Raw genomic sequence first — 12,359 nt, 5'->3', positions numbered from 1 at the left:
TTTAGAGCTTCAGCTCTATACACCCAGTATTAAATTTCTTCAAGTGTTAATAAAAATTATTTGCTGTTAAAAGTGATTTGAATCAGGGTTCATTGGTTATAATAGAGCAGTAACTCCAATTCTTTGCAGATGTAAATGAGTGTAATTTGTATCCATTTACTTCTGCAAAGGATTTACCATGTGCCTGTTACAAAATAAAGATAAAAATGATTGAGCATATTTTTACTCTTTGGTTTGCAGGCGTGGCAATGGCAGATTCTGCACGGTAGAGTTCATGGCAATTATTTGTCTAATATAAGCCAAGCAAGACACATACAAGCTTCAGGTAAATCAGTCTTTCTTAGTTGTGCTTCTTTGAAATAAAATATAAATATTTATTCTTTAATATTTTTCAAATACAGAAATTCAGATCTACTCAGAATTTTGTATACAGTTCAGTTCTGATCTTTCAAAACTGGGACACCTCAAAATTATTTTCCTCCTGAAGCTAGCAGTAGATGCTGGAAACAGCCATGTACACTGTGTCCTCCTTTGGCATTTTAGGTGTGGTAATACAGATTAGTGATTGCATGTGGGGATCTTGGTGGGAGACCTGCAGTACATCTTTATTCTCTATTTGCTTTTGAATCTATTCCCTTTTGTACAATCAGAAAAAAGGTGTGTTAGTATCTTGAATTTTTAACGCAGAGCTATGCAAGTTGTGTCTGTCTAAACATTGCACAGGGGTGGTTTCCCCATTGAGATTATTTTTTTATCTTGCCTTTAAAGATAGGTAAGTTCAAAGTATTAGTGTTTGAATCTTGTGGCTGAGATGGATGAGGTTGTTAAAGTTCAGCTAAAGTTCAGTTGCTTCTAGGGGTAGATTTAGTGGTTAAGCTGAAAATATTGTTTGTGTTCACTAAAACTCAATCTTTACCCAAAAGAAGACCAAACTCTGCTGTATGTGATAGGTCTTCCTGTGGCATGTAGAGTCTCCATAAAGCAAAACATGAATGCAAGCTTTCTGACCTTCATTCAAAAAGTAAGTGAAATGTTGCTTTAGTTTGTACCTTCTCTGTTTGCAACTCCTGGTATATTATGAGAGTCCCTTAACACCATAATCTGGAGAGAGATAACAAACTAAAGTCTTTTGTTGGTGAGATTCTTTGGATTTTATTAACAGACAGATGTTTTTTGAATTTTTTTTTTGTGAAGTTGTTCAGAAGGTTTTCAGCTGAGATGCAACTGTAACAATGTGATCATACCCCTGACTCTGATTAAATACATTCTGTCTCTAGTTTTCAAAATACCTTTTCACAAAGAAATAAGATTATTATTTCTTTGTACATGTTTGTCCATATCGTACAAATGGAAACTCTTAGGACCAAAAAGTTGCTATTCCGCCACATAGTTAATAATACAAGTTGTGTCTTCTAAGCCCCAATCCCATGTTTTCAACAGTAGATCATAGGATTGGTTTGTATTGTTAAAGTGTGTGTTTGATGCTTTCATTTTGGGTTGTAAGATTTAATGACCAATCTTGGAGCTGTTTGAGTTGTAAATGCTGACTAGACATGGAACAGACATTGCAAATATGATCAAATCCCAAATCTTGAGTATCTTATGATGTCCTGGTTAGAGTAACTTGAAACATAGCATTTTAAAAGTTTTCCTGTCTTTTCATCTTTATCTGCAGTGGTCCCAAAATGTGCACCTCTTCTATTCTTCATTCTGTTCTTCCTGTTACATCTGAAGTTGAAAAAACTTACTTTCTTATAGTAGAACATGCTGTTATGAGTAATTCAACTTCTAACTGTATAGTTTGTCTGCTACCCTCTTACCCTTAAGTGTTTGTGCTGGCAGCGCTGAGAAAAACAGTATTTGACAGCTCTGTCTGCCAAAATAAACTGAGCAGGCGCAGAGACTGATCTGTGGCCTCCCATTGAACAAGTAGCTTCTGGTGCTGAGAGGTTTGGGTGGTGTAAAGATTGCAGTAGAAGGGCACTTCTCAGATAAAAAAGTTCCTTCGCTGGTGAGGTTTTTGTACCTTAGGAGTTTCCCCTTGGTGTCTTTGTTGTGTGTTGCCTCATTGGTAAGGGCTGCTACAAAGTGACATTTTTGTGGGTTGTGGCTTGGGCTGTGATTGCAACTTCAGTGATTGAAACTTCCTCTGGTTTCTGTAGGACTCTCAGTTTGTAATCCGTGTAGTGCACTTGCTCCATCGCTCTTTGATGCATCCTTATCTCCCTCCTGTACTTCTTCCAAAGAAATAGTTCTTTCTGTATTCTCAAATTTTCATTATTGGTCACATGGGTTCCTAAAAGTATGTAAATCTGCAGTGAGGCCAGACTGAGCACTGATTTATGTGAGAGACTGTTGACGCCAGGATGTATCTGAGGCTGACCTATGTGGTCTGTTTGATCTGTTGGCCTCTTTAATTGTCAGTGGTAACCTTGACAATCCCATGAACATTAGTTCCTGGAAAGCATAATGAGAAATCAGAACTAACTGGTCTAGACACAGTGCTGACTATGACAGTAATTTCATTGATCAGAATCCATTAAATGATCTGGTATTCTCTTAGATGGTCCCAGGTGCTGGTGAGACAAAAGTTTTACCACTTAGTAGAAAAACAATATTACTAGATTTATTGGGCTCATATCCATTGTCTAGTACTTAGTGGATAGAGCCACTTGTTTTCATTACTGGCTGTAGTTCTATTTATATTTTATTGCATATCAAAAGTTGCAGCTATTCATCAGCAAGAGTATATTTTGTCACCTTTAGATCTGGCAGGGCCGTTAAATCTAAGCATGAAAGCTTTGTTTTTCTACATGGAGTACTCAGGTAGTGTCAGTAGTTCCTCCCAGCTTTGTGCAGTAGTTGAAAGTGACAACTTTCAACTTTTTACTCAGCTGCAGCACCTTAGTCAGGGGACAACTTCAGGAAAATTTTTATAAAAGCTGTGGTGAGAGATCTGAATTTACCCCATTAATTGTTTTGCTGACGGCACTAAGCACGCTCAGGCACCTATGAAAGCAGTTGGCTCTCAGCATCAAATGCTGGCTGGGGGAAACCTACTTTGGTACAAGAGTTTACTGCCCCATCAGTTAATTACAGAAGTGACCACGCTGCACACATGGCTAGCAGCACCCAGCTGTATGTATGTGTGTGTATATACCTTAGTCTGAGGGATCCAAGATCCAGTTTTTCCTGAGAACAAACACAGTTGTCAGATTCTTTGGCCTTTGGGCCAGGTTTTTCTGGTGTATAAACTTGGATAAATTATTCAGTGTATTTATGTTCTGCTTGCAATTAAATAAACCATACTAAAATAATTTGTGATTTAATAGCACTCTCCCAGGCTTTCTACAGGTGGTTGTCAGATTTGCTGCTTGTTTTTTGAAGTTTTTATTGTCTTGGATTTTGCCTTTGATTCAGTGAAGTGTATATTTTTCCAAAGGTATCCAAGAGTTATGGGTTCCTCTGGGTAAGTTAGCTGCACTTTTGGTTTCTTTGAAGTTTTTAAATTAATTTGCTAGAGTGTTGCAGTTACATGTGCAAAGTGGAGATTTTCTTTTTAACATAAAAAAGTTGTTTTTATAGATATTCTTAACCATTCACAAGATCAAGTAACTGTATATTTCATTTTATCTGAAAGCTGATTATCTAAGGAATATAACTTAGCATATGAGCAAAAAAATTTAATCCAGTTTTTCCTGAGAACAAACACAGTTGTCAGATTCTTTGGCCTTTGGGCCAGGTTTTTCTGAGGTATAAACTTGGATAAATTATTCAGTGTATTTATGTTCTGCTTGCAATTAAATAAACCATACTAAAATAATTTGTGATTTAATAGCACTCTCCCAGGCTTTCTACAGGTGGTTGTCAGATTTGCTGCTTGTTTTTTGAAGTTTTTATTGTCTTGGATTTTGCCTTTGATTCAGTGAAGTGTATATTTTTCCAAAGGTATCCAAGAGTTATGGGTTCCTCTGGGTAAGTTAGCTGCACTTTTGGTTTCTTTGAAGTTTTTAAATTAATTTGCTAGAGTGTTGCAGTTACATGTGCAAAGTGGAGATTTTCTTTTTAACATAAAAAAGTTGTTTTTATAGATATTCTTAACCATTCACAAGATCAAGTAACTGTATATTTCATTTTATCTGAAAGCTGATTATCTAAGGAATATAACAGCATATGAGCAAAAAAATTTGTTACATGTTGTTTTGAAGACATTAGAAGTTAGGTATGAAGAAGGTCTGTTAGCAGGAATCTAAGACCCTATTTTTGGCCATAAACAGATATTTTGTAATTAAACTTCAGAAAAGCAGAGGAATGTGGCTGAGGTGAAAGAACCGTCTTAAAATAATGTTTGCCTCAGTCACGAATTGGAGCTTCATAGTCCAGAATGTTATTGTGAAACAGAACAAAAATAAATATGTGATGTGTTCTCTGAACAATAGTCAGTTCTGAGTAATATTCTAGGAAAGAAAAATTCATAATTTTGAAAATACACATTTCAGATAACTGTATTATGTTTGTCAGGATTCATAGTTTGGGTTTTGTTTTCAACAGATATTAGAAGAAAATGTGTTTTGTTCTTGTGTTTAGGATTCTTTATTCCTTTAGAGGCTTTAGTACTTTATTAAATAAATTGAACAACTAGAATTCAGAAGAATTGAAACTTCTCAAGAGATCTCCCTTTGAAAAAGAGGGCATGAGTACGTGTGATAAATAACCAAGTATATTGCATGGCAAGTTAGAAGAGGATGTGGCTCGCTTATTCTCACTTACTAAAAAAAAATGTAGAGCAAAGGTTAAGTAGGGGACTACAAAGCAGTCAAAATGTGGGAGCTCAGATAGCCTTGTATAATTCTGCTTGCTGGTGGATGCAGTTATTAGTTTGGTAACTATAAATAAGTAAATAGATTTGGATTTTCTGTAAAATACTGCTAGACTGACATGAGTGTAGTTCTGCAAAATAACCCAGGAGGATGCAGAGAAGAAATTATTGGGGGGGGGGGGGGGTGGAGAAAAAAGTCAAGAAACCTCACAAATAAAAAATCCCAAGTTTGTTTTTAAATACAGACCAGCTTATATTGTATGGTTCCTGGCTGATGATTTGCTTAAGATGTAGAAATAACATTTTTTCCCTTGTGTTGTTCAATTCTGTGTTTCCTAATTCAGCACTTTTGGAGACATTTCCATTTATGCAGTCATACACTAGAGTTCCCCTCTGCAGGTTCATGGTCATCTGTTAGTGCTGCAGCTGTCAAAATAACATCATACAGCAGTTTAGGATTGTGGCTACTGCTATTGGTAGCTGCTACTGTTGTGACAGCCAAAAGACCAAATAGGTGGCATAAGTCCACTGAGCATTGCTAGGAAACTCTAAGACTTCTGTTTTCAGCCATGTTGTGTTTGCAGTCCATTTTTGTGCACCCTTTCATTTACCATGTATATTTGAAATACACAGCTTCAGTTTTGACGCTATTGAGGGTTGTTGCCAGCTCATGATGGCTTCTGTTATTAGAAATATGCTCACTTTCTCAGTCCTCAGTGCTTTACCAGGAGGAGTTCACATAATACTCATTATTATCTGATGTTAACTCTGGAGCCCTCAATGTGTGGTTTTTTTATCTTTTAGAGTGAAGACTGGAACGGCTGGACGGAGGTGCGTAGCTGCAGGTATGAACCAGCTAAAGTTTGTATCCCTCAGTTGCATAGTGGAGCTTCCTTGTTAAGGTTTAGAGAGATGTTGTTTTACATTCAGTGATGAAAGCAGTCATTTTCCACTGCAATGAGCAGTGCTCCCTGAACCTTAAACTCTGCAGTTTCCTGTCTTTGTACTGCCAAAGGGGGTTGGGAGTGTTAACAGTTCAGGGCCATGAGTACTGAGTCAATAGATGTCTTTAACTCCATCTGTAATTTAATAATTTTAGAAACATAACTGTAAAGTAGAAATGCATGTCTTGCATGCATTTGTTCTGGTTAAGAAATAGTAATTTCTTGACCAGAACAAATCTGCAGTATTCTGTAATACACGTAACCCGAAAGGTGAGTATTAGTAGAACAACTTCTTCTAGGATTATGTGCAGTAGAACAGGAACATAGTCCATTATGAAAATGCATGAGTCTAATGTGAGGATCTTTGGGTGCAATTTTCTTCATGGTAGAAGTCCAGTAAGGGTGTAGTTTCATGTGACAGCTGAGACAATTGCCCCTTCTCAGTTTCCAGCTCAGAGTTTAGTGCTGTGTCCTTTGGTTATGTTTGGTTCTCATGGTAGCTTGCATTATAGATGGAGTCAGCTTGACAACCCAGTAAAAAGCTCTTCTTTGATCAAGTTGTTTCTCTGGTTTAGGAAGTTGGAATGATTTACTGTGTGGTCAGAGGAGTACAAAAGAACGTATCAGACTGTTTGTACTGTGCACCTCAAGAGTTTCAGTTAATTTCTGAGACAATTGACCTGTAACTACTGTGTTAAGTAACACTATCAGTATCACCACAACCAAAGTTTGGTGATTTTTTTTCTTCCAGTGAATTACCTCTGCTGTGGCAGAAATATTTAAGGTGTGTTTTGGTCTGTAGACAACCACAGAGAATTGAGTTTTTATATTGTCTTGAGGAAAGAGTTGTTTTCTGCTATGGACAGACATTTGCTACAGTTTTCATAAATGTTGGGAAGGATTTGGTTATGTCTATATCAGAAAGAAAAACAAATTTGTCTTTAAAGTGCAGGATATCCTGTCTCTCCATATGTTACTCATCAGGGTAGAAAGATCTAAAGCTGGTTTAAGAAATCCAGGAATATCTTCATTTTCAAGTGATTTTTTAGAGAATTGGTGATTGACCTCTGTGTTTGGAAGTACCACTTTGAGGACATTTGTCTTCAAGCATTGTGTGGGTTGCAAAACACTCAATTTCTTTTCTAATGAGTGGTGCTCTGCTCTTCCTGCTCCTTTGCTGTCCATTAGGACGATACAGAAGACTGAAAGAGAGAATACTAATTATTAGGTTTGTGGCTTTTTTTCTGAAGAATTTGCATCTTTTGAGACAGACTAAACTGATTTAACCTAGTTTTTCAAACTCATGGGGTTCTCCAATTGCAAAACCCAGGTCCAGAACCAATATATTTGGATTACTTAAATAAAAAACCAATCAGATATTTAAGTAGCAAGATAATCACCAAGTTTCTGGTTGATGAAAAGAAGTTGCTTTGTTTTGGTGCAAGATTCGTGGTTTCTCATCTTAAGACCAACATAAAGTTGAATTCATCTGCGTAATTGTGAATAAGAAAGGTGACCAAATGGAAGAGGATGGAGTCTTTTCTTGAACATCCAATAATGGTATATAAAATTGTTTGTATATATTCCAGTATGAAATGTCTCATCATGGTTACCACTACAGAGATATATATCAGGATGTACAGAGATATACATCAGAATAAAACTGATGGCATTCTACTTCTGGTCTGATACAGAGAATAAAAATGAGGAGGAGTCAGCTTTGCGATAAGGAGTCAATCCTACCTCTGTGTTGACTTTTGTCATATACACATTTACCATGCTGAAACATGTCTGTGTTCAAATAAAATTTCTGCATATATGAACCCCTTCTAAAATGGAAGTCTTTAGCATGGAGATAAAAATGGGCATTAAAAGATTGTAGATTGTGATCTTAAGAGCCCTCTCCATCCTTAAAAATTCCATGACTAGAGTCTAGAGAGAGACTAGGCTCTTGACATGATGTCATGACAGAGTTCAACCATTTACCTAACACTGCCAAGTCTGTCTCTAAACCTGTCCCTACACGTTTTTCAAGTACCTCCAGGGATGGAGATTTTAACACTTCTCTGGGCAGCCTGTTCCAATGCTTGACAAGCCTTTCAGTAAAAAAATTGTTCCTAATATCCAACCTAAACTTCTTCTGGTGTGACTTGAGGTCATTTTGTCTGGTCTTGTTACTTGGGAGAAAAGTCTGACCCACACCTCAGCACAACATCCTTTTAGTAGTTGTAAAGAGAATAAAGTCTCCCTTCATCCTCCTTTTCTCCAGGCTGAACAACCCCAGCTCATTCAAGTTCCCCCTGTAAGACTTGTGCTCTAGAGCCTTCCCCAGCTCCATTGCTCTTCTCTGGATGTGCTCCAGCACTTCTGTGTCCTTTTTGTAGTGAGGAGCCTAAAACTGGGCACAACTCTTGAGGTGTGGCCTCACCAGTGCCAAGTACAGGGGGACAATCCTGGTCCTGCTGGCCACACTGCTGCTGATCCAGGCCAGGATGCCATTGGCCTTCTTGGCCACCTGGGCACTGCTGGCTCATGTTCAACAGCTTTTGACCAACCTTCCTAGGTCCTACTCTGCTGGGCAGCTTTCCAGCCTGCTTCCCCCAGCCTGTAGTGCCACGTGGGGTTGTTGTGACCCAAGTGCAGGACCTGACACTTCACCTTGTTGAGCTGCACACAGTTGGCCTCAGTCTGTGGATCCAGCCTACCCTGATCTCTCTGCGGGGCTTTCCTGTCCTCCCTCGATCAACACTCCCACACAGCTTGGTGATGCCTGCACACTTGCTGAGGATGCACTTGATCCCTTCATTCAGATCGTTGGTAACGAGATTAAACAGGACTGGCCCCAGTGTGGAGCTCTGGGGATCACCACTGGTGACCAGCCATCAGCTGGATGTAGCTGCATTCTGCACAACTCTCTGGGCCCAGCACTCCAGCCAGCTTTTACCCAGCAAGGAGTACACCCATTCACATCATGGAAAGTCACCCTGTCCAGGAGAGGGTGCTGTGGGAAACAGAATCAAAGGGTTTATTGGAATTTAAGTAGAAAACATCAAAAGTCTTTCCCTCATCCATTCAGCAGGTCACCTTGACATAGGAGATCAGGTTGGTCAAGCAGGACCTGCCTTTCAGAAACCCCTGCTGGCTGGGCCTGATGCCCTTCTTGCTCTGTGTGTGTTGTGTAATGGCACTCAGGATGATCAGCTCTATGACCTTCCCAACCCAGAGGTCAGGTTCACAGGCCTGTGGTTCCCCAGTTCCTCCTTTCAACCCTTCATGTAAATAGAGTGTAACATTTGCTAACTTCCAGTCAACTGGGGCCCTCCCAGTCAACTGAGAGCCCCTGTCCAGGCTACATTTCAACTTTCTTTGGGTAATGTGCAACAAAAAGCTTTCCTTTGGATAAAATGAAATGAGAGAGAAATAGTGACACTTTTTGCAGTATAATATTAACAGATTCTTGTTTATCAGTATCTGCTACTATTCATAAAAAGTTTGAGATGAAAGGACTTCTCAAAATGGCTTGTCCAGCTGTTCTGATGGCCACAAAGGACAGTGAAACTTGAGACTTGTTGCATCTAGTCCAAAATGTCTCTTGAAACTCAGAAGAAAAAAAAAAGGCTATTAGAAAAAATTTATATGTGTCTAAGTGCTATTCTAAGACATTTCAGTAAGGCAAATAATAATTTGTAGTTTGTTCCTTTGAGTTAAGATAGCATATTACATTTCTTAAGTAAAAAAAAAGTTACTCTGGCCTGTTCTTACTTTAATCTTTTAGTTTACATTTGCACAATATGCGTTGATTGCCATAAACTTAAAAGCATTTTTTGATTCATAGGTTCTCCTCCTACAGGTTAATATAAATAATATAAAAATATAACTATCTTTGTATATGGTATTGTCTTGGAATTGTATAGCTGATTCTGTTGTTCCCCTTGGTCCAATATGCAACCACACAGCCTTCTCTGTGTAAATGTAGTTGCTTTGCCTGCTGTAATGCTTTATGGTATGTTTGGCTTGAGGACAAGCAGACTGTTGAGACCTTTCCAAGAATGACTGGATTTCCAGGTCCTTACTAGAGGAATAACTTCTGGCTCTGTTTCAGTGTCAGAAGACTGTCCTAAAACGTGTAGATGAGTCCTTAAAAATCTGGTGAATATTGTAGAGATTGCAAAATGGTTTTTTCCAATGTATCTTTTTGACTAAGTACAGAACTTCAGATTCACGTCATATAGGAAAGGACAGAAAAATACAGGAATATCTGAAACCAGATTTATAGGTACTGCGTTTGTATTGACAAGGTAAAAAAAGTTGAAATAAGGTTTTCTGTTCCATAGAATTGCTTGCAGGATTGTTTCTTGCACAAAAAGTTGGCCAGAAGTTTATCTTCAACTATGTCTATCTTAAAGAGAAAAAAAACAAAAACCAAACTCAGAGGCGACATTTAGGAGAGAGAAAGAGGGCAAAGACACACTTAAGTGGAAGCTGTACCTTGCCTTCAGCACAAGATTGCTTGCAAGCATTATATTTTTGTTCTCTTGCAGTAAAGATTTCAGCATTGAAGTGCAAGTGTGATTTGCTGTCTGTATTTCTGTGTCTCAGGGTCTGAATTCAGTCAGTAAACAGAAAGAAATTGTGCCAGGTGAAAACTCAAACCTTGCTGCTGCCTGAAATGTTTCATCCTGTCCTCTGTCCTTCCACAGGGTAGAAATGTGTGTCCTCTCTTCTTATACTCATTTCCTGCTTTGTCTCCTGTGTCATACAGCTGCCTTCATTTCCTCTTACTATTGTTGTGACCAAGCCACTTTTCCTACTTTCTCAAGAAGTTTTTTCTGTCTGCAGTGCCCAAGTGTCTACAGGTCTTTCCGATCTCTCTTAGGTATTTAAGGTTTCCATAGTTTTTTGTCTCCTGCAAAGTGCAAGCATTTTTATGTTCTAGCAATGTGATTATAAGAATTCAAAATGCTTCTCAAAATCAAACTACTGAAATGTTAGTGTATGTTAAAAAAAATACAAATTTAAAGTGATATTTTCTTTACATACCTTATTTTAGGGCTTAAGCAGTATCTGAAATAGACATTTCTTATCTATTTACAAAAAAAAACTCAAAACAAAACAAACCAGAACCTAGAGGTAAGGATAAAGAGCTTTAATTTTTTTAATTCTTTCTGTTATTGTTGTCTTTAGTATACTAGATTGAGGGAAAGAAACGTGTACATGTCTGCTTTCAAAGCAATTGCCCTGGGATACATCAATGCTTTTTCATAATATCAATTGTTAATTATAAAATGTCTTGCAAAGCGGGTTAAGCATGTGATGTTTACTTCTTGTCTGTGATTTGACAAAATTAATTTTTCTAGGAACCTGCATTAAGGCTTGTTGTTAACTCTTCTACAGGTATTGGTGCTCTAAGGAGTTGTCCTGCATTAATTGCTTCAGATTTATTATTTGGTCTTTTAGCAGTTTGTTTGCTTATATGCTTTGTGTCCGGTACCTTTAATACAGTGTCTTCTCAGCCAGACTTTTGTTGTCTTCTTTGCATCACAGTAAGTTTTCCTGTGTCCTGTGCCTTAGTTTTAAGTTCACAACTACGATTTGCATTCACAACTCCCTCTGCATTCGCGTAGTCTGAAAAAGACATGCAAATCTGCAAAATAAAAAAAATATATCAGAGAAAGACAGAAATGTAACATAAATTCCACAGTAAGTTTTCCTGTGTCCTGTGCCTTCAGAACAGATCACTGTTCTGAAGGTAACAATTGAGAACTTTAATTACAAAATTTAATCTAGCAAAAGAAAATATATTACAATATAAGATAAAGAAAACAATCCAGGTACCTCTTCTTATATTTCTATGAAGATGAATGTAAGTATGAAATATATCATTGGGGAATGGGTATATGGAGATAATTAAATATCAAAGAGAATATGAAGTTTCTAGGAAACTGTCTGAATTTGAAGATTTTAGTTACATATAGTCATATTTTTTTCCTTATATCACTGTGCTAATGTAGTAGTCCACTGTCCTAGTGCTGCACAAGTACTCTCCTTGAAAACAAGGTGAGTGCATACTGTATGCCTTTGGAAAAATCCACATATACTAACTGAAGTTTTTTTTGTCACTCTGTATGTAGCACTATAGCAGACTGAGATATTTGAAATTCTTCAGAGGTTTTTTATATAAAAAAAAATTAAATAAATACAGGTTCTGGAAGGAATAGTTGGATATACCCCAAGGTAATGCTATGAAGGCTATCAGCTTTCATACTCCATATTGACAATAGGCTAATGAGAAATTTTATGGTCAGAGATGGATGTTTTAGGTCCCTGTCAGGAGGCAGTCTCATGGCCAGGCCATTCCACTTTTCTCTCTTTGGTAATGCCTGTGCAGGCCTTTGTAGCATCATCACTGAAGCAGCAGACACAGCTGCAGTGGGTCAAGCACTGGGTTAGCAGCCTCATGCTGCTGTGTTAGCTGACAACTGTGCACTAAGAAAGTAGCACTCAGGGTAGCATCGTGCAGCTGTTCTGTCCTGGAGAAGCAGATCATTGTCTGCAGAGCTGTGGGCTGCTCACATCACAGAATTCTAATAGCCACA

General features: G+C 38.0%; 1 protein-coding gene across 9 annotated transcripts in view; it reads left to right on the top strand.

Moving 5' to 3' along the window:
- Positions 1-236: 236 nt before the first annotated feature.
- Positions 237-12,359, top strand: part of CELF1 (CUGBP Elav-like family member 1) — a 47,372-nt gene continuing 35,249 nt past the window's right edge. For 8 of the 9 annotated variants that reach the window (XM_039704769.1, XM_039704768.1, XM_039704764.1 and 5 more), the window contains exon 1: positions 5,624-5,664. The gene's annotated coding sequence lies outside the window, so the exon portion shown is untranslated. Of the gene's footprint in view, positions 326-5,623; positions 5,665-12,359 lie in introns of those variants that run through there. The other variant, XM_039704770.1, reaches the window with a different exon arrangement.

The sequence above is a fragment of the Passer montanus genome, unplaced genomic scaffold (assembly GCF_014805655.1).
Source record: "Passer montanus isolate IOZ18808 unplaced genomic scaffold, ASM1480565v1 scaffold18, whole genome shotgun sequence".
Lineage (NCBI taxonomy): Eukaryota > Metazoa > Chordata > Aves > Passeriformes > Passeridae > Passer > Passer montanus.
The sequence above is the reverse complement of the archived record's forward strand: the minus strand, read 5'-3'. Positions and strand labels throughout refer to the sequence as shown.